The sequence below is a fragment of the Arvicanthis niloticus genome, chromosome 8 (genome assembly GCF_011762505.2).
Source record: "Arvicanthis niloticus isolate mArvNil1 chromosome 8, mArvNil1.pat.X, whole genome shotgun sequence".
Taxonomy (NCBI): domain Eukaryota; kingdom Metazoa; phylum Chordata; class Mammalia; order Rodentia; family Muridae; genus Arvicanthis; species Arvicanthis niloticus.
Genome location: NC_047665.1, coordinates 16100767 through 16126813, shown reverse-complemented (window position 1 = coordinate 16126813; position 26047 = coordinate 16100767). Strand labels below are relative to the sequence as shown.

At 43.9% G+C, this 26047-nt stretch overlaps 1 long non-coding RNA gene across 4 annotated transcripts; it reads left to right on the top strand.

Annotated features, from left to right (window-relative positions):
• Positions 1-690: 690 nt before the first annotated feature.
• On the top strand, positions 691-22820 carry LOC143443273 (uncharacterized). 4 transcript variants are annotated; one of them, XR_013112096.1, is made up of 5 exons: positions 691-870; positions 3429-3489; positions 4247-4349; positions 6898-7032; positions 22685-22820. It is a non-coding gene; the product is annotated as an uncharacterized LOC143443273 (long non-coding RNA). The 4 variants fall into 4 exon arrangements; XR_013112095.1 differs by lacking the exons at positions 691-870; positions 3429-3489 and adding exons at positions 3576-3782; positions 9994-10089; XR_013112094.1 differs by lacking the exons at positions 691-870; positions 3429-3489; positions 22685-22820 and adding exons at positions 3576-3782; positions 9994-10089; positions 10212-10627.
• Positions 22821-26047: the final 3227 nt, after the last annotated feature.

Here is a 26047-nt window from a genome sequence, read left to right as displayed (position 1 = left end):
TGTTTCTCAGGCCTGTAATATACCTGCTTTGAGAAGCATACAGACTGGCCATGTCACGATTGTCTTCCGACTGCCACAGATGATGGCAATTTCTCTGGACAATAAAACAAGGCGGAACCAATGGAAATGGGAATGAGTACACTAAGCAGGGGACGATAAACAGCTGGTGGAGTAATGAATGCTAGTTTTTGCAGTAATATATTTATTCAGAGCTTGGCAGTGTCAGCCATTCCCATATCCAGGCCTACCTCCCCATAGCAGCAGGGAGCCAGAGGCTGCTTCCCATCAGAAACTCGAGAGATTTATGGCATTTCCTCTCCACAAACATCTTCTATTAATATCCCGAAAAAAAAATGTATTCTTGGGATTTAGTAGTGACCTACAGGTCTTTCTGGTCTGTGTGTTGGGAATCTACAGTCCCAGCAGGCTTCCAATCTGGTCTTTCCTTGGGTCACCTCACTTCTGGAGCAAACATTTCTAGCTCTTTGACTACCTCTGAGCGACCTCCTCAGGAGATAGAAACTGATTTGTAAGTTTATCTAAGGACAATGCACTTGTGACATTGTGAGTAAGTTTATCTAAGGACAATGCACTTGTAAGATTGTGAGTAAGTTTATCTAAGGACAATGCACTTGTAACAGTGTAAGTTTATCTAAGGACAATGTTCTTGAAACACTGTAACAATGTAGTTATACTAGTGGGAGGCTAAACTCCTGCAAAGCCAGAATGAAGAGCTCCTGGTTGATTCTTGTCTTCTCTGCTAGTCCTGCCTTCTAAGGACATGCTTCCACAGATACTCCACAGGACCCAGTTTCTCTGCCGGTACCTGGCTGGATGTCCCATGGTAACCTTGACCGTCTGTATTTCAAGGTGAAGAAGGAAGAAGAAAGTCTAGACTTGGTCTTAGAGTTATGCTTTTATTGTAGCAGTGTGCAGTGGCACACAGGTGTAATCCCAGCACTTGGGAGGTGGTGGAGGCAGGAAGAACAGGAGGTGGAGTTATCTTCAGCTTCATGGCTAGTTAAAGGCCAACCTGGGCTAGGCTACATGAGACCTTGTCTCAAAAGACAATCCTCCTTCTCTTTCTCTCCCTCCTCTCCCGCCTCTGTCTGTCTGTCTGTCTGTCTCTCTAATTAAATATCAGCCATTAAAAAAGCATGAATTTTTGAGCATCAAAACTGGATCTTGAAACATTAAAAAAGGTAGAACGTTGGGTGGTTAGAAAAGGGAGTAGGGATTAGGGGGTGGTGGTCATGCTTTAAATACATATATACTTAAAATAAACACACACACACACACACACACACACACACACACACACACACACACACAGTCGTGGAACTAGAGTAATAGCCCAGTGTTTAAGAATACTTGCTCCTTTTTCAGAGGACCCCCAGTTTAGTCTGAATACCCACATGGCAGCTCAAGACTATCTATCGCTCCAGTTCAAGAGGAAACTGGTCTCTCTTTTGGTCTTCTTTGATGCTGCACACGTGTGGTACACAGATATATATGCAGAAAAAAAACACTCCATAAAATAAAAAGAATTAATTAAAAAAACAATTATTAGTCATTAAAAGGGGCTATGCTTTAATTTCATGTATATTTTTTAAAAGATTAGACAGCAGCCATTTATGAATGAAATTTATATCAATGAACGTTCTTATTTTGACCCAGGTTTGTGGATTTTATTAATAGATAGTTTTTGGATGGCAAGGAGTGCCATTCTGTGTCTTTGGGGTCATGTCTCCTTGGTGATAGTATGTAGGAATACAGAATACACAGGTGTGACTGAGAGGAACGTTGCGTTCAGGTCTTTGAAGAGCTCACCACACTTCTGCTGCTGTAGGGTCTGTATTTGTCTGGGTGAAGAGCTGGCAATCACACACTTTGTGCAGTGCCTTCTCTGTGGTAGGTCTGCCATATCTCTTAGAAGCAGAGCTTGCTTGCTTCAAAGGGGAGTGAATCTCAAGTCATTAGGTTTGTAGCTTGTGCTGTGCCTGCAGGCAATGCTCTGTAGTGAAATTCTAAAAGGCAAGACGGCAGTGTCTCCAAAGACAGGTGCTGTACAGAAAGGTCAACCAAGAGGTTTTCATGCATCATGGAGCTGTCAGCACCAGTGTACTGGCTTCTAGAGTCTGCCTGTCATGGCTGTCCAGGTCAGACTGTCCTTTCTACTCCTCAGTGACACCTAGTTAGTACAGAAATAACAAAACCATAGCAGGTTCTGTGTTCCTCCCGCACATTGGATTTCAGTTGGGTAAACTGCAAATGGTTGCTTGGGCTTTCTCTGTTACACGAACTTGTGGCATATGCTGGAGATGAAATCCACCTGACTCAAGACGGTTATTTCAGAAAAGAAATGTCTTCCCTTCATTCCCCTTTTTTTCTGCTAATGAAGTTCACCTGACATCTTTGCACATAGCTGTTCCAGTATCCAGGCACAGATTTTCTCTCTGTATTCAACTCTTGTTAAGCCTGTGCCAATGAAGACACTTAAGGCTGCTTATATTTTCAAGATCTTTTAAAGTATTTTTTTTTTTATCACACATTTCCCCCAGAACAATGCAGTGTTATGATCATTGTATTAAGAAAATTAAGAAGAGGAAGGGAAAATTAAAACAATAATATCAGTTTAATGGCAGGCATGAAGTTGTCGCTCTTGCTCAGTTCAGGATTTAATTCCACAGTCATGGGGTCGGGGCCGAGAGGACGTTAATGTTAGGTGTGTCAACATTATTGCATGTAGAGGTTGAACACACACACACACACACACACACACACACACACACACACACTGGACTCCAAACCATTGCCCTCATCTCACTAAAGGGCAGGAACACTACTGACCCCCTTTCTCTACAAAATTTATCTTCATCATACTTCTTAGTCAGGTAAGGTCCTGTGTTAATCAGCTTTGTGTCCGTGTGACAAAACGCCTCAGAAAATGACAGGAAGGAAGAAAGAAAGGAAGGTCTACTTTGGCTTACGGTGGCAGAGGTTTGGGTTCAAGAGTTGTTCAGTTCTGCTGCCTTGGGCTGAGGTGATGTGCAGTAAGATGGCAGTGTGTGGTCAGGAAGGAGCAGGGAAGGGAAAAGGAAAAAGAAGAGAAAGAGAGGCAAGGAGATAGCATGGGGGTGGGGCATTCAAGGACAAGAAAGATATAATCCCAAAAGGCTCCGCTCCAGTAACTGCTTCCTCCAATCAGGACCCATCTCTTAAAACTAGGCCATTGAGTTCCAACTCACCAGCGGGCTAATCAACTGATGCACTTAGCTCCGGGAGCCACTCAACTCTCAGGCGTGCAAACCACGCCCTCACTACATGAGCCTTCTTTGGAGGATAATTCTTATCCAAGCCGTAAGTCTTCACAGTATGATGGAGAACCCCTTGTCATCTTCGTGATGCGCTCTCTGTTTTTGTTTCAGCTTTTCTCAGTCTGCTGACTCATAGATTATCCTAGATGCACTGCAGCTCACGTGATCTAAGGTGGGTGGAGCCTAGTGAGATGGCTCAGCAGGCAAAGGCACTTGCCAATGCTTGGTGACTTTGTTGTGAAGTATCCACCAGTGACGACTACTCCCAGGCAGGTTTAAGTCAATAGAAAGTCTTTATTAGCCAGCCGGTGACGGTGACTACATTTGGGTGTTTGTGATCCCAGCACAGTTCCAAGCCTTTCTCAGGGTGGGCCTTTAAAGCACGAAAACAACATTCTGGGTTGACACACCTCAGTTAGCAAGAGCAGTTAGCCAGAAATGGAACTATAGAAGCCCAAAAGCAAGGTTAGTACGTTTAGAGATTTTGAAGAACTATGGACTTTGATGAATTGGGTCTCTCTCTCTCTCTCTCTCTCTCTCTCTCTCTCTCTCTCTCTCTCTCTCTCTCTCTCTCTCTCTCTCTCTCTCAGTGTGGCTGCCTATGTGTTGGGTTCCAAGGCTTGAATGGTAGTTCCATCATGGCAACAGTTGTGCTAAGGTCTGGGGGACCTAATAAAATCTGGGGACCTGTTACAACGAGTGTTTGATCTTCTGGATCTTCATGGTAGGGGGAGATTCAGTGTGCACTGTCCTCGGACTTCCATATGTGTGCTGTGGCATGTACAAGCACACTCATAAATAAATACATATTTCTAAAAGTTGTAAAAAGTGGTAGAAAAATCCTGATCTTTTTCTACAACATGCCTTCTAGCTTTTTTTTTTTTTCTCTGTCCTGACTTCTTGGCTTCTCTTTATTTCTTTTTCTAAAGGAAAGAATTTCCTGGTTTCAGGAATGCTGACATAAGCCGAAAATGTGGCGTTTCTTCAGCAACAAACTCAGGGACTCTTAATGCAATATTGGAGGAGAGCCAGGTATTGGAATTGGTACCTCCAGTGTTGGAGTATGGGTACAAGATGGAGTTATCATCCATTTTCTAAAGGATTTCAGGAAATCTGGAAACATCTACTTTCTCCCGGTGCAGAGAGAAAGCACATCCACTAAAGGTGGCTTTGCCCAAGGCGCGGCGTAGTGAGTCTCCTTCCTGTTCTGCTTTCTCGGTCTTCTTTCCCCCCTCACTGTATCTAGAGTTGGCTGAGCTTCCCAAGGGTCTCAGTGCCACTTTTTAAAAAGAGTTAGTTTTTAGGTTTGTATACGAAGTGATGGGATACATTATGGTGCTCGCATACACGCCCACCATACATGCTTTGTCCGCATTGGTTCCCCTCCTCCACGGCCCTCATCTGAGCCCCGCCCCATCTCTCACTGATCAGGCTCCCTTTAATCCTCCCGCTTGTTTTGTTAGCTCGTACATTCCCACAAACGTTTGAGTTGCAATCTACACAAATCCCACTGTTCCTGACTCTCTAAGTAGCCCTACAATTTGTTCACGATTCTTACTGCATCTGTCTCGTACAAACCAGACTTTTATCTCTAAGCTAGACTAGCCCTGGTTATTGGTCTCTACCATAGTCTCAGAATCTACCTCCATGGCCTCCAAATCCACGCACACACCAGAATTTGCTGACTGTCCTGGTGCTACCTTGGCCATTGGGACAGCATTCCGCTGCTCCCCTCTCATTTTCCTAGCACTTATTTTTGTCAGCAGCCCGTTATGCAAAATTTCTAAAGTCATTGAGAGTGTAGGTTCTTTACTGTCCTTTTCTTTAAGTTCCGTTTTCACTTCCAAAAAGCACCAAAGGTATCCACTGGGGAGCCAAAACCACAGGGAGCCATCCTCTTTAATTGCTGTTCTCCTTTGTTATGTAATTCTGTTTTCTCGGGATCTGAGAGAGCTTTGTAAGCCTGAGGAATTTATTTCAGTTTTCTCTTCCTTTCAGATTGTCAGCACACTGGTACTTCAAGACCAGTTTCCATAAGCTCCTTTCAGGGTTTTCCTGGAGGATACTGAGTTTGATACCCTAAATAGCCACAGCCTCAGCCACAGCCACAGCCTCAGCCTCAGCCTCAGCCTCAGCCTCAGCCACAGCCACAGCCACAGCCACAGCCACAGTCTCAGCCACAGCCACAGCCACAGCCACAGCCACAGCCTCAGCCACAGCCACAGCCACAGCCACAGCCACAGCCTCAGCCACAGCCTCAGCCTCAGCCACAGCCACAGCCACAGCCACAGCCTCAGCCACAGCCACAGCCACAGCCTCAGCCTCAGCCTCAGCCACAGCCACAGCCTCAGCCTCAGCCTCAGCCACAGCCTCAGCCTCAGCCACAGCCACAGCCACAGCCACAGCCACAGCCTCAGCCTCAGCCACAACCTCAGCCTCAGCCACAGCCACAGCCACAGCCACAGCCTCAGCCTCAGCCTCAGCCACAGCCACAGCCTCAGCCACAGCCACAGCCTCAGCCACAGCCTCAGCCACAGCCACAGCCACAGCCACAGCCTCAGCCACAGCCTCAGCCACAGCCACAGCCACAGCCACAGCCACAGCCACAGCCACAGCCACAGCCTCAGTCACAGCCACAGCCACAGCCACAGGAAGTGATTTCTTTCACGCTTTTTTTTTTTTTTTTTACTGTTTTATTTTTTTAATTTTACAGCTGTGTTCAGTAGTCACCAATTTCTATGGGCTTGTTGGGTTCAATGGGCGACTTTCAGGATGGTGTGAGGAGCTGTGCATGGTTCCTCTGCCTCTCATCTAGCATCCTGAAAAATATCCCATTGAAACACTTTATGAAAGACTACTTGAGGGTGGGCAAGCTACCACATTGCCCAAGTGTTACCCAGTGGATGGGGTTGGGCAATGAATAAAACTTTCTTCACAATTCCATAGGGCTATTCTTCTCCTGTGAGGTCTAAGTGGGCAGGCTTCTTAATTCTTTGTGGTGTTTCTCCTTCAGGATTTCTAGTAAGAAACGATCATTCCAAAGAAACAGTCTGGGACTGGGGAGACTGCTCAGTGGCTGAAGCCATTAGCATGCAAGTGAGCCCTGAAGTTCAATCCCCTAAATACTGGTGGCATTAGTGTACCTGTTTCCTTACTCCCTTGTTAATGTTGAACCTTCTGGGTGACTCAGCAACCTGGTACTGGTTCTCGCTCTTTATATCTTTTTACTAGTGAGCTGCTTAGCATGGGGCTGCCATCAGCCTGTGTAAGATCTCTTCATCTCGAGCTCTCCTATGTTCTGTATGTTCTCATTTCCTGGTCCTCCCTCTCAGGACCCTGCTACTGAAGAATGACCTGCTGGTCCAGGCTGCACATGTGCAAAGATAAAATGGTCAAAAGAAGTATGACCCGTTAAAACCTGGCCTCTAGCTAGTGGCTCCATTGATAAATCACTGGGTCAGGAGGACACTGACTTCACTAGAGGGGTAATCCATTATGAGTTCATAGTCGTGGGATTTGTAGGAGGTGGAGCCCTATCTGGCGGAGGTAAGTGACCTGGGGCATGTTTTATCCTCGAAAGGAATGTATTGGCTCCTCACGGTTCCTGTTTCTCGTTGCTTCCTGTCTGCTTTGAGGGGAACAGCTTCCTCTTTCTACTTCATCCCAGGCTGAAGACAGTGGAACCAACAGGCCACAGACTAAAACTCCTGAGACTGTGAGTCAAAACGGGTCTCCCCCCACCCCTTAAGTTGGTGACTAATGAACCTCCTGCATTTCAAAATTGAATGTCTAGAAATGTGCTTTGATTTTTAATGAAAATCTAGCAGTTAGATGTATTCCTGTGGTATAGTGTGACATTTAAACAGATGTGCACATTATGTAGCGATGGCATCAAGATTTGTCCTGTACATGTATAATCCGACATATATAATCTCTCTTGAGGTGGGACTATTCTTGACGTTAATGATTTTTAAACACTCTATTGCTTGTCAGTCACGGTCTCCTTACTGTGCTCTATCTAAGACAGGACTGATTCCTCACATCCAACTTCACTCCTGCTGTCCCTTCAACATTCTCCCACCTGCCCCCTGCATCCTTTCCAGGCTTTAGTACCACCGTTCTGCCTTCTGCTTTCTTGGCTTTGAGTTTGAGTTTCAGCATCTGCATGTGAGGGAGATCCTGGATGCTTGTCTTGCTCCCAGTCTAAACTATGATGCTTTCCTCTAACCTGATATCCTCCAGTTCTATCCAGTTCTATCCTTGCTGCTCCCAAGACAGAACTTTATTCTATTTTGTGCCTGAATGCTTTCTCCCTTTGATTCTTTGACTGGCTTCCAGTAGTGTTCAGAACACCCAGGGGCACTCAAACAGTAGTGTGGCTGAGACCCTGTCTGGCAGTTTCTTTCATCTGTCTCAGCCCAAGGTCTCCAGAATTGGTCAGCGGCAAACTAGAGACCTATGGCACTACTAGGAAACCTATGGCATTGGTTTGGTTTCCTATTCTCCATCCTTGAGGATAGTTCACACCTAGTGAGAAACTTCTCATTGGTCACAATGACCCATAATTTTGTGCTGATTGGTGTTGGTTTACAGCTAGGGGTAACTGTTCTCCACCTTATGTGAGCAAACTTTATTCAATGGGTGGATTATCTACTACTGTCCTAGTTTTATTTTTATTGCTATGATAAAATATCCTGATAAAAAGCACCTTAGGGAAGAGAAGATTTATTTTTAGTTCTTAATTCCTGGTTATAATCTATCATTATGGGCAAATGGTCAAGTAACAGTGGCAGGACTTGAAGCAGCTAGTTATATCACATCTACAGTCAAGAACATTTTCACTTTCCCTTTTGCTTGTGCTTAGCTCAGTTTCTCCATTCTTATGCAGGTATAGATCTTCTGCCTAGAGAATGGTGCCTCCCGCAGTGGGCTGTATCTTCCCTACATCAATTAACTTTAGTAATTAAGACAACTCCCTGCAGACATGCTCACAGTCCAACCTGATCCAGACAATATCTTACTGATACTTGCTTCTTGGGTGATCCTAGATTTCATCAAACTGACAATTAAAACTAACCACCACATTTGCTTAGCCTTGTTATTAACTAATTGTAAAGCTTTATGTTTTTTGTTTCCAGTCTAAACTGTTGGTGTGGGCTGTGTTACCTGCCTGAGTTGTTTACCAAGTCTACAGACTTGGTAAAGGGAGTGGCCACAGGCTTAGAGTTTGGAATTTGATTGGGTATGCCTCCTGAAAGTTTGGAGATGCTCAGTGGAAATGGGAATCTGGAGCTCCATGGTGTGTTGATCTTAACCAATTAAACTGTCTTATTTCTGACTATGATGAGCTATGGAGGTTATGGAACTGCATTTGCTGGTTATGGAAGCAATAATAACTACTACAAACGACACTGAAGAAAAGCAACAGTGGTATTAAGGCATGCAAGTTAAATGTTCATGTCACGTGTTCTATAAGAACTTTGTGAATCTTACACGTATGTGGTACCACATTTTCTACCCATCCCACCTAGACAAACCCCCTTTCTACCCATCCCACCTAGACAAACCCCCACACTTATTTGTCAGTGTGCTGGTTTTTTTCTCCTTTCAGAGGTTTTGAGGGTGAAATACCAGACCTCCCTGACAACTTAAGCAATTTGAACACATGATATTTGGAAAACGGTACGGTTAGTTATGGGCTGTGGTCCCTTAACTCATTAGAAAAGACATAGACTGTCGCCAGAACTGCCTTTTATTTTACTTTGCTGACATCCCTGTTTCACTCTGTGGGCCTCGTGCTGGGCGGTGGCTGTGTGTTTTACACAGGAAATGAGCGAGTTCGGCTAATCAAGCTTTATTAATTAATCGCTAACATGTGCTACGTACTAACAAGTGTTTTCACTACGTGGTGGCAGCGCTAATTGACGGGGCATGACTCAGCCCTCCCTAATCACAAAGAAACATGGCTCCATACCCTCGATAGACAACTTCTTATAGATGAAGAGCCACCAAGGGAAGGCTGGGACCGCCACAGGATGGCAGGGTCTAATTCATTTTTAACCTGCTTTTAAGGAGTAGTTTAATTAATGTGGGATCAGCACATTTGAAGGCTTGAACAGGTGCAAACACATGCTTGTAACCAGCTGTGTAATTGACCCCAGTGGAACAAGCCAGGGCTGAGTATACAGGCCTCACTAATCACCTGCTCCCCTACCACCTGTGGCTGTAAAAAGGCTTATTCCTCCAAGTGCAGGGTTCCTTGAGCCAATCTGAAGGGCTACGTTGTGTTGGCGTGAACTGAAAATTTGAGTCACTGAGCAGACATTGATAGATGGGCTATTTCTACTTACTACACACTAGAAATACCCCTGCTTTCTTTGTGTCATGTAGTTTGTATCCTTCCTAAAGTTTCAGGATCATATGAATGCAGTATGTAGTTATGGGTAGATAGCTCTTCTTTTGTGTGGCTATGATGTGTGTGTGTGTGTGTGTGTGTATGTGTGCTTGTGCACACATATTATGGTGCACACATAGAGGATAGGGGAATACCTGGAATCAGTCCTTGCATCCAGTTTGAAGTGTTGTTTATTTTATAGTTTGTTGCTGTGTACCCAGGGCCTAGCTGGCTCAGGAGCTTCCAGGAATTCTCCTGTCTCAAGCACCCATCTCATTGCAGGAGTTCTGGGATTACAGACACAAGCTACCATGTGCCATGTGTACTTTCCTCATCCTCTCCCCAGCTTGTACCATTATTTTACACAACTAAGAAAGAGTAAGTGTCCCTGATCAGTGTGTCAAACACACTGAGAGATTCTGAATTAAAAGCTGAATCTAGTTTCAGAGTTAATAAAACAATAATCAATATGTCCTTTTTTTTTTTTTTTTTTTTTTGAGACAAGATCAGGCTATCCTCTAACTTACTCCACAGCTGAGAATGGTCTTGAACTCATGATACTTCTGCCTCTGCCTCCAGAGAACTGAGATTACAGACATGCAGCACCATAATCAGTTTATCATACATGCTTTAACCACCGAGTGAGGGTCATAAGGTGGGAGAACGGATGATCTTATGATAATGTGTATAATAAACACTTCACCTTTGATCATAAACATTTACTGACTAGTTGTTATCTTCTATGTACTGGTCTACTACAGTCATATCTGTCAATCACCTTTTCCTTCATTGCTGTAATAAAATGACATTAGAAGTCAAAGTTTATTTAGTTGTTTATTGAGTTGTGAGTTACTTAGTTTGTGAGTTGTGAGTGGTAGAGGAGAGCCTTACTTGATTGCATTACATTATGACAGAGTACTTGTGTGTGAAGTCTTTCATATCTTTTCTTTTCTCTTTCTTCTCTTCTCTCTCCTCTTTTCTCCTCCCCCTCTTCCTTCTTTTTTCTTCTCCTCCCCCCCAAAGGCAGTACCTCCCCCCCGAAGGCAGTCCTTTTTTTTTTTTTTTTTTTTTTTGATTTACTTATTTTCTGTATGTGAGACACAATAGAAGAGGGCCTCAGATCCCATTACAGATGGTTGTGAGCTACCATGTGGTTGCTGGGAATTGAACTCAGGACCTCTGGAAGAGCAGTCCATGCTCTTAACCACTGAGCCATCTCTCCAGACTTAAGGCAGTCTTAAGTAACTTAGGCTGACCTCAAATTCTCTATGTAGCTTAGACTGGCCTTGATCTCCTGATCCTTTTACCTCCGGTTCTTGTGAGTGGGATCCCAGGCATTTACCACCACTTGTTGACAGTCCTCTTGATAAAGCCACAAGGGGTTAACCATGGGTGCATGGACCCTAACAGTGGAATTTAACCTAACCGTCCCCATCCACAAAGCCGCCATTTTAAGTAAGATTGCTTAAAAATTTCTACCCTCTTTAAAATTTTTACACGTGTTTATATGCTTGTGTGCATGTGTGCGTGTCTGTGAAAAGCCAGTGTTGGATTTCTTCCTTGAGCACGCTCTACTTTTTTGAGACAAAGTCTCACCGATCCTGATGCTCACCAAGCCAGCAAGCACCAGGGATGCCCAGTCTCCCTTCCCAGTTCTGGTAGAACAGGTTTGTACTGGAGGCATTGTCTAGCTTTTACACGAACTCTGGAACTCTGAGGATCTGACCTGAGGCCCTCATGATGAATGTTTTCCTAGCTGAGCCAACTCTACAGTGTCTGCTCTTTTCATACGGCAGGATGATGCTGCTGAATCTCATGCACAAGTTTGTCTGCTATGTCCACACAAAGCATCATCTCAAACCATCGAGTCCTGGGGGATTCCCAGTCCTGCCTCCCTTCAGCTATAGGCGCTTAGAGCCTGACAATTCCGCTCAGGATTTAATTACATCTCATCGTTTATGGATCACCATGGTTTTCAGTGGAGAACTATTCATTCTTTTGCTCCTAAATTATATACCCTTCCAGCACAGTTATTGTTGTTTTCCTTTTGTAAATTACGGAGTCTCCACACTGCTTTATCTTTCTATGACCCGGAGAGGAGACTATGGCAATATAAGGGCTTGCAGTGTTGAATTTTAAGTATAGAGAAAAATTCAAGAATGCTTTTAGACAGATGGATAAGAGACCAGTAAAGCTGAACAGATAGAGAGGATGGGTAAGAAACTTGACGTGTGGACCCAGAGGATGTTGCTGAGATTCATTCACAAGTGTAGGAGGGGCCCAGGGAGATGGCTCGGAGGGTAAAGGTGCTTGCTGCTATGCCAGAGGACTGGAGTTTGAACTCACTCCTGTTAGTTGTCCTCCGACCTTCACATGTGTGCACAGGGTCATGCACCCCACCCCCAAATAAATATTTGTTTAAAAAGCAGAGCAGCCAGGCTTGGTAGCACATGCCCTTAGTCTCAGTACTTGGGAGGCAGGGGCAGTTGGATTTCTGTGAGTTTGAGGCCATTCAGGTCTACAGAATGAGTTCCAGGACAGCCAGGGCGACACAGACCCTATCTTGAAAACAAAGCAAAACAATCAACCAAACAGAAAGCATTGCAGTGAGGAAGGTTGTCAGACTTATTCGTGAGCAGGAGAAACTGCAGCTCAAGCTGGATTGTTGGGGTTAGGAGGTACCTGCTTCCTCCTTTTTAAAAGTCCTCTCACCATCTCGACTGGATTTCTTCTGCTTTGTCCAGCAGCTCAAGACTCTTGTTAGGTATGCCTTTCTCAGAAAGACAGCTCTCTAGATGTCAACATCTGACTAACTGCCCCCCCCCGCACCCCCCGCCCCACCTCCCCAAGGAATCTCTGTGCTAGAAAGTGCAGAGAAGAAGGAGCATACAGATGAGGATGCATCTGTCCCTTCTTCTGCTAGGATCTTAAAGAGATTTTTGTAATTATTCACCTTCTGTGATGGTTAATGTTAGTTGTCAGATTGATAGGATCTGGAACACTTGGAGACAAACCCCTGGGCCCGTCTCTGAATGATTGTCTAGACTGGGCTAATTAAGGTGGAATGACTCAATCTAAATGTGGGTGGCAACATTCCATAATCTGGGGTCCCATACTCGAAACAAGAAGAAAGATGGCTGAGAACCATCTCACCCGGCTCTCTGCTTTCTGACTGTAGGCTCTGTGTGACCAGGCCACCCTAGGCTCCTGCTGCCAGGACTTCCTGCTATGATAGACTGCTCACACTGTTAAAGTGTGAGCTAAAACCAACCCCGCTTTCTCAAGCTGCTTTTGTGTGGTCTTTTGTCCTAACAATGAGCAAAGGGACAGATATCCCTTTCTTAAAGACATTAGGTGCTTGGCTGTGGCATCTTGTTACCAGCAAGGTGTCTCGAAGGCAAGGATCTCAAAGGCATTAGTTTCGGAAAATTACCCAGCAAACACTGTTCTACGTGGTCTGACCTCCAAACCTAATTGTTATTTTCTCAAATCCTGGGCCTGGCTCATGCTAAGTAAGTGCTTTACATCATTGCTGGCCAACCTCACTCTGCAACCAAACACTGTTCTTCAATAGAGCGAACCACTCCCATGTAGTTGTAAAAACTTCATGCTTCTTTGGATTCCAATAGTTAACACTCAGATACTTTTCAATACCTTAAGAGATTTTGTCAAGATTTAACACATCTTTAATGTTGACACAGATGATACACATTCAGAGGAAAAGCTTTAGAAACTAGCAATAGGCAAAGTGAAGTAAAATATAAAATACTGTAAATACTGTAAAAAAAAAATACTGTTCTATGAACCATGGGGGTGGGGTGGGGGAATCTTCCTTCAGTGCAGAGAATTTTTAAAAGAATATGGGCTTACATGCTTGTTAAGAAATATCTCGATTTGTGGGCTAACAGTCACTGCCTAGCATTCCCAAGTGTGAGTTTTAGGCTTTCTCAGGTGGGGATCTAAGGTTTGTTTTATTTCTTCCCCAGTGAACAATTGGACTAAAGGATCGTGTTTAACCATCACAAAGTCCCTCTCTGTTTGTACATCACTATAGACCTAATTGTAGGCTGGCATCCCCACCATGGCCTAAGTGGTCATTAGCTTGCTGATAATAGACTGTTCTTGTCAACGAGGCCTCATTAACCATTGTTGTTGTTTTTTTAGCTAAACCATTGTAAGGATTTGAACTTGTGATTGAGCCCTGAGCTCATAGGGATGAAGAGACTTGAGCAGGGAGTTATGCGGTTGAAAGCAGTGACCCAGGCGACAAAGGGAACCCCCGAAAGATGACCCAAACTGAGGACACAGGTTAGGAAGGGGATGTGTGAGGAACAGCCTCGTTTGGAGAGCCGTCAGTCTTGCAGCCTGAGGTCTGGTCCCAGCCCTGCAGCTCTGGAGTCCTGCAACATGGGGTTACTCTTACTCTTTCTGCTTCTTTCATTCACCTGGAAAGAGAATGCTTCAAGACTTGCAGATAAAAATAATCTCAATTGAGCATGGTGGCACAGGGCTGCAATCCCAGCTTCTCTAGGTGAGGAGGCAGGAGGTAGAGGCAGGAAGATTAGGGGTTCAAGGCCAACCCAGGCTAGGTGAAGCCCTGACTCAGAAAGCAAAACAAAACAATAACCTGGTATGCTGTCTGTTAGTTTTTCTTTTCCTCAGTATGTTATCTTCTTAGGTTACACACTAGAGGGCAGTGGTACATTGCTATTACAAACTCTGGCACCCGCTCTTGTGCCCAGCTGAAAGTCATAGGTGTTTGCCTTTGGAAGGGCTTTGTATATTCATCATCGAATAATGACGTGGTCCTGCAGGGTCTCAACTGATTTTCATATTGTCCCTCCTGGATATCTGCAGTTGGGAGCCTGACTTTACTAGTAGTGTTCCTCTCTCTTGGTGTAGCTACTTGAAAATTCTTTCTTTAGTAAGGAAAAAACAAAATGATTCCCTGCAACAGTGTGAAGCTGTGGGCATGCACCCATAGCACCCACTGCACTGAAAAACAAGGAGGAGGAGGCGGGAGATGAGGAGGAGGGGAAGGAGGAAGAAGAACAAGAGAGGAGGAAAACAAAAATCCTGTATTGCCTCTTTTTCATACTGTTACTTATAGGAAGGGGGATGGCTGCAAAATGGAGGCTAGCCTGGGTTACTAGTGAGTTCCAGCTGATTTCATCTATACAGCAAAACTGTCTGAAAAAAAAACCACCTCAATCCTAACCACCCATAACTTTGAATGTTATTACCTAACACAGACCATGTGTGGGTAGCTGGCTGTAATGCACACGGTGTATGGTAAACAGTCCTACTTTTTCCATGACTACACCAGGGCCACAGGGTCCCTGCGAATATTCCTTGTGTATTTTATGGTTCTTAAGATAACACTGGAGAATTGGCAGTATTATATGTGAACAGGGCAGAAGGCAGGAAACGGTCCTTTGTGTTTGATTTGTCGTTGTTGATATTGAAATTGTTTAAGGGTGCATTAATATTTCTAAAACGGAAGATGGACAATATCCCTTTTCCTTTATGTTTTTTATTTTTATGTTTATGACATATGAAAAGAAAAGAGCAGAGTAGCCCTGATGAATTCCTGATAGAAATAAGAGGTAGCAACAGGAGGATCATGACCCAGGAGGAGACCTTCAGTTGCTGGCTGGGTTTTGTCAGTTTGACACAAGCTGAGGTCATCTGGGAAGAGAGCACTTTAATTGAGAAAATGCCTTCAAATTAGATTGGTGTAAGCCTATGGGGTCATCTTCTTGATTAATGATTGATGTGAGAGGACCCAACCCATTGAGGGTGGTACAACCCTTGGGGCAGGCGCTCCTGGGTTGTTTAAGAAAGAACAAGCCCTCCCTCCAGGTCTCTGTTTTAATTCCTGCCTCCAGGTTCCTGCCTGACTTCTCTCAATGATGGACTATGATGTGGAACCAGAAGTCCAATAAACCCTTTCTTCCCCACATTGCTTTTGGTTGTGGTGATTTTCAGAACAGTAGAAAGCAAACTAGGGCAGAAATTGTTATTGGGATCATGAGGTATTGCTATGACAGACTTGAAAATCATGCTGTTTTGAGGAGGATTTTTGTAGAAAGAGTTTGGAACCTTGGGCTGGAGAAGCCGGTGAGTGCTTAGAACCTAATGGGCTGTCCTGGGGGAGCCTTGAAGAGAACATTGAGAGCAATGGAGATAGGGAGGGTTGGCTTGCGAAAATTCAGAGGGAAGCTTGAGAGTCTCTCAAAGACCCTGTCATGGCTGTTCATTTGACTTATTTGAATTAAAAATCTGTAGGTTCTGGCTAGCTGGGGCTAAGGGATCAGCTATGACTGATAGGAGACAAGCATCCTTGAGGTGGAATCTTTTGGGAAGTATTTCCTTAATGTTTGTACCCAGACCTTAAGCTGCATCCAGAAGGGCAAGGCTGCATGTCAAGCTGGAAGCTCAACTTCGTAATGTGTGGGGGGTGTTCGAGGTGATTTTAAAGGCATGAAGGGGTCGTGGTGATCAGTCGAGGCTTGGCATTATGAGAGACCAGGAGAGGCCCTTGGTAAAGACACAGCCTTAGTTGTAGTGGCAACCCAGGGACTGAAGGGGTTATGGAGAGCAGACAAGGCTTGGCATGATGTAGCAGTGTTGGAACCCAGAATAATATATACCCCAAGTTTCAGGCGCTGGGATCATTGGAATCGCAAGATTTGGTGTTTTAGTTGCTGGGTTTGATTGTGCTCTGACGTGAGTATTCATTGCTGCATCCTTGGCTGTTTTCTTTCGGAATAGGATCATCCACTTAGACTGATAACATGCTGGATGTATGTGACTTGTATTCGATATTCCTATGAACTTACACTTGATAGCTGAGACTTTTAAGCCATTGGGGTTTTCAAGGATTCGGGGAACATTTAAAAGTGGATTATGTTTTAGATTATGAAGTAAGCATGAGATTTAGGGGACCAGGCTGTGGCTTAATAGTGATCTATTTGTGTGATACATTGACAAGTGGCCAATTGTGCTGCTGAGTTTTTCGGCAACTCGACACAAGCTAAGGTCATCTGGGAATGAGGAACTTCAGTTCAACCCATAAGATTGTTGTTAGGCGGATCTGTGGGAGCATATTCTTGATTAATGATTGCTGTGGGAGGACCCATCTCACTGTGGGTGCTGGGAACAGAACCAGGGTCCTCCGGAGGGGGAGCCTGATTCCTTAACTGCTGAGCCATCTCTTCAGTTCCTCATTTATAGTTTTATTCCTGACTCTCTGATCTTCAAATTCCATTCTCAAATATCTGCAGGAAATAGTCACTGCTTAGTCCTGAGAGTGGGTACAGCTTGAGATTTTTCACCACCAAATTTTCATCTCAAAAAAAGGATAAAAAAGTACTGAGAAGGTTGCTCAGTAAAGTAGTAGTCCTGAGTGGTCATTTCTCCCTGGATTCCATGTTAAGAAGGAATGGGTTTTTTTCTAAGTCATCGATTTACTGTATTCTTGTGGACCTTGCCATGTTTACAAGTAAACTTTAAGCTGAAATGTGGCCACTGCTGGCTCACTCATGGCTTCATCTTATTTTTCTACCCTTATTTTTCTTGGATCTCATTGTTTTCTCTTCCTCTCTCCTACCCCTCCCTCCCTTCCTTTCTTCCTTTCACTGTTTCCCCTCTCCTCCCTTCCTCTTCCTCTCTTTCTTCACTCCTCTCTTAAAAAAAATTGTATCTCATTACCTTACCTTGCTGTATACTTGTACTTTAGAGATTTCTACAAATCCTTGTTTTTTATAGTCTGATGTAAATTTAAGTAAACAGTTTCTATTGTATCATCTGAAGTATATGTAAGTAAAAAGTATACTCTGAAGCCTAAGTACATACTGTCTACCTATAGTTTGAGGTGTACATGTAAGTAAATGCCAGCAGGTGGCGCCCCTGTGGTTCTCCAGCCATCTCACCTCTTGCTTGTTTGTTTCCTAGCTAAAGTAGTCTTCAAACGGCCCACCTCTGAGGCATGCTCTCTTCCCGCACAGCCCCTGTATCTCATTAGTCCTTACAAGTTGTCCAGTTTGCTTTCATTGAAGCCCATACAAACTGGAAGGGGGAACAAGGTATAGGGGTAATGAATTAGCTGCCTGGAAGATCTGGGGACAGAATTAGAAATGAACTGAAAATCCCATCCTCGGATCATTGATCTTTTGATAAAATCAGCTGCTTTCCTCCATGAGTTGTTCCATCCTTTATTTTAATATGATTATTTTACCTGGATTAACGTCTGTTATCAGTCACCAGGGTGAAGAAAATGATTCTGAAATCGATTTCCTTGTCTCCTGGAGGGCTGGGTAAAGCAGGCATCTCTGCAGCCCTCCCACCCCTTCCCAAAGCTCCAGAGTCAGTGAGTCTGGGATGAGGGTCAAAGGGTTTGTTTCTGAGGTGTTTCCAGGTGCTGCTGCTGGGCTGGGGGACCACACTCTAAAGACAACTGCCCTGTGCTAGTCCTCTCATCCAGGTTTCTCGCTCCTGGGGTGTAGCTTCTTCACTTCAGGGCGACTTTCTCAAGAGTCTCTGTTGGACTTTATTTTTATACCATGCTTTTGCAGTCAATGGTATTGTCTAAAGTTGTGAATAATCTAAAGGTAATTAATTATTTCCTGATCATTCTGATTTTGTCCAGACCCATTGTATTCCTTTCTCTGCCCTTTCTCATATACACTTATATCATTAATACAAATATTTTATTTATGTTAATAAAAGTGGTCAATGTTGTGGTTTTTACCAAAGGAATACAATCTCAGGAACTTCCCACAAGTATTCCACAATGACAGTCATATTCTCTGCTCCCAACTCTCAAATTGTTATAAGTAGCTACTCGGTGGATTTAAAGCTGACTTTCCACGTGGGCTGGAGAGATGTCTCAGTGGTTAACAGCACACAGACTGGTCTTCCTGAGGACCTGAGTTTGGTTCCCAGCACTCCTGTTGGACCCGTCACACCTACCTATAACTCTAGCTCCAGGGGATATGGTGCCCTTTTCTGGCCTCCTCAGGAACACGAACATATAATCTTGTGGGGCTGTGAAAGGGTGTCTTGGTTTTTGGTGTGGCATAGGCCTCGAACCTTGATCCCAATGGGGCAATGGCAGGTGTTTGGCCACGCCCCCAGAACCCAGGGTCCTGACTTGGTCTAAGACCTCCATTTGACCTGCGCCTTGCTGTCACCCTCCTCCCCCTCTCCCTTCCTATTTAAGTCAGGCCCTCCCTGGCTTAAGTGGGGGTGCATATCCAGTCCAGCTATCATCCGCCATGTCAAAAAAGCTCTTGGAACCCTGGACTTTCTTGTGTTATCGGGGCTTGTCATTGTGCTCTCCTCGTCGTGGAGGACTTCTCTGCGTTCCATTCACGGAGGCGCCTTCAAGCCAAGCAAGTAGAACAAGTGAGCACTTCTCGGTGTGGCGCTGCCAGAGCCCTCTCTTTCTCTCTAGGCAGTGGCAGGCTAGTGGCATGCTGTGTGCATGCGTGCCCACAGTCTCCTTTCTGCTCCAGTCTTGTCAGAGCAATGGGAATCACCAACCGCCCAATAAGATTCAGAAACCCACACCTGTGACCACGCGTGAGCTATCATTCCCTACATAACCCTGGTAATCTTTAAAATCAAAGTTTTTAAAAATGATTTTTCCTCCTGAAATGTAAGCCACAGAGTCTGAGGTCTGTGCTTCTTGTAAGTTGGTTAAATTTGGGAAAGCAGAGAAAAACAACTGGGCTAATGGGGAAGGACATTGTGCTGTCCACGCTGTCAGAAGGGAAGGAGCTCTCTTCACAGGAACTGAAATGTTTGTTGTCCGAGTCCTGTCCCGGGCACCGTGTTGATCATGTTGTTATCCACTGATACCTCTTCTGTTAACCACTGAGACAACTTTCCATCTCATGGGGAAAGCCAGCTTTAAATCCACCGAGTAACTACTTACAGAGATTTGAGGCCCACCACCATTAATTTTCACAAAATGTAATCTATTAAAACGTAAAGATCCTAAATTGTCTCCTCAGATGGGATTTCAACAGTCATACATTTGTCTCATCTTGATCATTTTACCAAAGTTTAGTAGTTAAATATCATGATCCGTTTATGGGCCAAATTATATCGATGATGATGTCATTAAAGTTCATCCTAAATTTGACAATTTCCAGATAATTAAATGTTCTGTTTTATATAGTAAAATGCATAAATATAATAAAGTGTTTTTCAAGTCCCTACTCTTTGGAGTATTAACACAGGGATTTTATATCAAATATATTTAGAAAATTCAAGATGAAAATAAGCTGAATCTTATTGAACTGTAGGACTCTCTAGATGACTATGTGTTGTGATTTAGTGATCTTTAAAAGGTGATATACAATACTTGGAAAACTTCGAAGTTCTTGACTTTTAAGTATTTCGTGTTATAGATAATATCATAGTAACACTACTTGCACCATGTGTTGGGAAGTACAGGGTGAGCCAATTCTCTCTCTCTCTCTCTCTCTCTCTCTCTCTCTCTCTCTCTGTACATGTGTGTGTTAGAATTTAACACTGCAGTGACCTGCAGGAACTGGGCACTGGGCACACTAAGCTTAAGCATTAGATGCCCATTCTATCACCCAGTGAGAGAAGGGACCAGGGCTGATATCACCAAGGGCTCATTTTAGGATTGCCTTTGAGATTTTGGTTGGGTAAGAGTTTGGTTGAGGATGGATCAGGGATGTCGTTGGACCAAAGACCCAGTTGGTTTCTTCCTTTGGCTGCCCTTAACCCTTGTTTCTTTACAACCTCCTGGCCTGGGCCTGATGCAGACCCTTGACACAGAGTTCCAGGACAACATCCCCCTCATGACTCTGGAATCCCCCGTGTTTAGATGTGTTGGCAGCAATTTAAAGCTATTCTGAGAAGCCACATCACAGGGGAAGGGTAAGATTGCTCTGCTGGGTTTTTTTTTTTTTTTAACTTTTTTATTTTTTGAGATAAGGTCTTACTGAATAATCCTCACTGTCTGGGAACCCAATAAGTAGACCAGAACTCTATCTGCCTCTGCCTCTTGAGTGATGAGCTTAAAGAATTGTACCACATGCCCAGCCCCTGGTCCTATTCTTGCATTCCTTTGTGAGGTGGGAGATGGTTTGGTAGGTTGACCCTATAGCTAGTCTTTTTCCTATATTTTTTCTGTGTCAATGACCTCTTTTCTGATTACCAGTGCTACAGTAGTGGTTTGTTTGTGTGTTTGTTTCTTTTTGAGACAAAGTTTCTCTGTGTTCTTTAGCTGTCCTAGAACTAGTACTATAGACCAGGCTGGCCTGGAACTCACAGAGATCTTCTTGCCTCTACCTCCAGAGTATTGGTATTAAAGGCATACATGCCACTTCTGGCCTGGTGTTTCTGTATCCTCTGTGAAGCTTTGATAGGGAAGGTGGGTGCAGAGTCCAGGTTCTCTGATGTACTCAAGTCTTCAGACAGTTCCACTGGATTGTCTGTGACTCACAAAGTCAGCATTTTCTGTTGAGGCTTGTTCTGTTGCTATGTATTGGAATGCTAAATTCCACATGGAAGGTCTAGGCCTATGAGTCAATTCTCACATTTATAAGCTTTTGTTGTGCAAACCTTGTTCCTTGATTAAAAAAAAAGATTGGTTAAATAATCAAAAATGATTGGTTGAATAAAACTGATTATAGCCAGTTACTGGAGGGATTAGAGGTAGGTGTGTTTTGAATTACTCTGGTTGTGGGTAAAGAAGACAGGAGTGAGGAGAGACCAGGAGGAGGAGGAAGAAAGAAAGGAGAGAGGAGATAGACCATGAGCATGTGGTCAGGAGAAACAGCATGTATCTGGGGTCCGCCACTGGGGAGGCAGCCAGGTCAGCAGCTAGAAGAGCAGATTAGGGTGTACTCCTCATTAATTGTCAAAGCCAAATAAAGTAACCATAGTCTGAGTCTCATTTATTTGTAAGTCAGAATGAGCTCAAAGTGGTTATACTACAATTTCCCCTTTGCAAGTTCTCAGAATCATCTCAGATGACTTTGGTTTAATTCTGGGGAATTTGTTTTCCTGACCCACTTAAGTAAAAAGCAACGTAGTGAAACAGTTCTGACCTAGGTGTTGTCTGAGTAACTGGGAATTCGAAAATCCAAACTCTGAAGTGCTCCAGAATCCAAAACTTCTTGAGTACCGAGCTGATAGCATAAGGAGAAAAACCTCACACTTGACCTCATGGGACAGGTCACTGTCAAAAGACAGGTGCACCAGCAATACTGGGCGAAGCAGTCTTCAGGTAGATGTATGGAGTGTCAATGAAACAGAAATGAAATTTTCTCTCAGGAATGAAGCTATGCTATCAAGTTTATGTAAATATTTCAAAATCTGCAGAAAACAAAAACAAAACCCAATGAACCCTCCCAAACTCTAAAATCTAAAGCATTTCTAGTCTCAAACATTCCAGATAAAGAATTCCTAGCTTGGGTTGTCTGTTTCTGAGAATACTGACACACAGTTTCGTGGTATCTTTCTGATCTTAATTTTGGGTTTTACAGGACTCAAAGGTTTTCCATCTTTATCTCACAGACCCCAGTGATTTCTGGGATGGAACCATCTCTTGGTCACAGGGCTGAGGAATACTTACACGTGTCTTCTGACTTAGACACAGGAATCTTTTAAATTTATGTTCTAACTGGCTAAACTAGTGTTGGGATGGGCCATCTTGCTGAGTGACTTTTGAAGCCATAGGCACTAAATGTCTAGAATAGACACTTTCTTATGATTTGATACAAAGTTACCAATTATTTTTGGACACTATCTGTGACACTAATCCCTTGCAAGCAGTGTCAGGTTTTAGACTGCCCAAGAAGGGCTTTAAAAAACTCAGGCAGATTCTTATTTTCATTTTAGAGTTCTGTAAGAGTCAAATGTCTGTTTAATATGTCCATATAGAGACCACATGCTCCGCACTGATTTTTTTTTTTTTTTTTTTTTTTAGATTCTCGACTTACCAGCTGCTAGTCTTTGCTTTGGGGTGCTTCATCTTTCAACCCAATAATTAATTCCAAAGTTGATCTGCCTCTTGACATACTTTCGGGTAGTGATAAGATAATGAATGGACATCTATCTGAAGCTCTTCCTTTTAAAAACAAGGAACAAAAGCGAGCCTGTTGAAGCACAGATTCAGCGTTGTCGTCATGAGTTATGATAGAAGAATCAGATGCTGATGATACAGAGTGACTCTCCCCATCAAAGGAGAACGGTTACTTGCCAATGTCCAGGGCCAAACTTCCGCTGTGGCTGTAAGGAAGGTGAGGAGATCATACGGAAGAGCTTCATCAGGGGACACCAGAAGCTTTTCCACTCATGGAACTCTGAGATTTCCGTGTAAGAGTGGGAAGTGGTTAAACTCTGCTTCCTTTGTCTCTCTAAGGAGCAGCTCCGGGAAGGAGTCCTTCCATCCTATCTGCAGCTCCGGGAAGGAGTCCTTCCATCCTATCTGCAGGTGTTGGGCTCTGGCTGCTCCCTTTGCATCTTTTCTGGAACATCTCCACCTTGCTTTGCTTCCTCACAGATTCCCTCCAGATTTTTCTGCAGGTGATGCTGCTCAGAGTGCTTCCTGAGCGTGACCGTTAACCCCCGATTGACAACTTGATGGGGTTTCAAAGTAGAACGAGGGGCTGGAGAGATGGCTCACTGGTTAAGAGCACTGAATGCTCTTCCAGAGGACCCAGGTTCAATTCCCAGCGCCTACATGGCTGCTCACAACTGTCTGTTATTCCAGTTCTGGGGAATTGGACACTTTCACACAGATGTACATGCAGGCAAAACACCAATACTCATAATAAAAATAATTTTAAAAAGTGGAACAAAGTTCTGATCATATCTATAAGGGGTTATCTAGTTTAAGTGAGGTGGGAAGAGCCACCCTGATTGTAGCCAGGATTGGTGCATAGGCTGAGGCCCTGGACTTCGTAAAGAAGGAGTGTGAGGTAAGTACCAGCATTCATGTCTCTCTCTGACTGTAGACACAATCTCATGGCCTCATTCTCCTGCCACCATATCCCCTGCCATGATTGCCCGTGTACCCCCTGGAAATGTGAGCCCCCCCCCCAATCTGGCCTTCCTTAAATATTTCATCAGGTATCTCTCCCCAGCACCATGACACACACCTGATGCAGTGAGTAAGTTCTGCTCCCCAGAGAGAAAATGGTTGCTGTAGTGGGAAGACATTTGCAACCTTGGTGGGACAGGTGACATTCCCAAAGCCTGAATCTGCTGAGGGAGAGGTAAGAAACATTCTCTCTAGGTTGGTCACAGTGGTGCATCCAGATATTTCTTTCTGCTCATGTCACGTGGTATGGAAACCCTCTTCTCATGACTGAAGAAGAAAAAAAAATCATTGGGAGAGGAGGGTGGAGGGGAGACTGGGAGGAACACCCCTGGCCAGGAGGCCGGAGGTGCCCCAGGAAGCTGTTTCCTCTGAATACTTAAATGGCTGCCTCTCAACTTACACAATGTCACATTGAATTTGAAACAGGGAACTTTTTATATTTTTCCCCTGATTGTGCTGGCACCTGGCAGATGCCTATTTACCACAGGCATCAATACACATAGTAATCAAAGGAAATCAGAGGCACAGATTAGCAACAGCTGCAAGTCATTAGTGACAGACACGGGAAAGCACAATTCTGCACCCAACTTTGAAATAACCAATATGAGTATTTCAGAGCAAAGGGGGTTACCGCAGGGCACCCGCTAACATGAGAGCAGCCAAACAATAGCTGGGCTTGTCTCTCCAGAGAGCCCTCTTCACACACGCACGGCCCCACCACGCTCTGTCATAAACCAATCAATCACAACATATGGGTCCGCTGAATATTAGCCCTTTGCACGGCATGTGTGCCAAGCTGACCTCCCAATCAGAGGTGGTCCGAGCTCAGAAGGAACCCCCTGGCTGGTGGAACACTCTGCCATTCCCTGTCACAATTTTATTGCTAGGGGTTTGAGTATGTGGCCGATGCCTTGATTTTTATCGCTGACCTGGCTGGAAAGGGGCATCTAGAGGGGGGAAAAAAAAACCCACTCATCACTTCTCACTGAATACCATTTTTGTGTGTGTCACTGCTGGGTTTGAAAATCAGCTGCAATTGATGGCCGCTCTCTTGGTAGTTACATATTTTTCCTTGGCAGCACTAACCTTAGCCTACTCCAAAAAAATACGGCTCAATTTTTAGCTTTTTCTTCCTAATCAATTCATTCAGTGCCTTGGTGGAATACAAGTTGGTCATTTAAAAAATTTCTAGTTGTTGCCTGATATGTCCCAAAACAAATTTAGCCGGCGTGGGTTGCTATTTTAGACCACCTTGGAAATGCAGATTTACTGTACAACTGGGTAATGGCTTCAAGATAAACAGAAGCAGTGAGCTGCTGTCTGATCAGCAGGACTGGGGGAAATTTAGTGCATATATATATATATATATATATATAGTAATAATTGGGCCATCGAGCTATAGGATGTGGCTTAAATTGGCCCGTTCGCCACATGTAGTCTCTTCTCCCTTTACTTGATGGGGAAGTTGAATTTTTTAAAAAAGAAGTCTCTCTGTCCTTCCTCCTCCTCTTTAAAAATCTAATCTGAAGATTTTTCTAAATATTCTTGCTGTAATTAGTGGCTAGTTTTGGAGATTAAGATAATAAATGGGGAAATGCCTTTAATCCGATAGTCACAGGCTAAGTCTCAGATGATTAATTACAAGTAATGGACTCTTACTTATTTAATTTTTTGCATTCCTCTTTAAAGAGAAAGCTTCCAGGTGAGAGATCCCAGAACCGCTGGCACCTCCTCAGCATCGTGTGACTGCCCAACTTGCTTTCTAGAGACCTTATTTTATACTTACCAAAATATCATAATCTTTAGGTTTAGGGAGATTTTATTTCTTAGGATAATTTTATGGGGACTCAAGGGCTTAGTATTCACACTTTCATTTGCTAAGAAGTTAGCACATGTTTGTTGCATGCCTTCTGTATCTCTGAATGCATTAGGTGTGACAGTGACAGAATGAGTAAATGACTATGTTGCAGTAGACTTGACCCTGCAGTGAGGATTTGAGCACATATCTGAGGTACAGCCTGATTATAGTTCTTTGTTGCACAGGTTCTCTTCTCTTCCACTCTTCCTCTCCTTGAAAATCCCCCTCCGATTCTCCTTTCTTTCTCCTCTATGATCTGTACACGATGACCAGAACTTAGAGGGTCAAGTTTGTTACACAGAGTTAAATAAAATGTGTACTGTTAAAACATATTACTTCTGTACCAAAGGGGCCCAGGTTTTAGTGACTTAACTCAGCAGAACTTTATT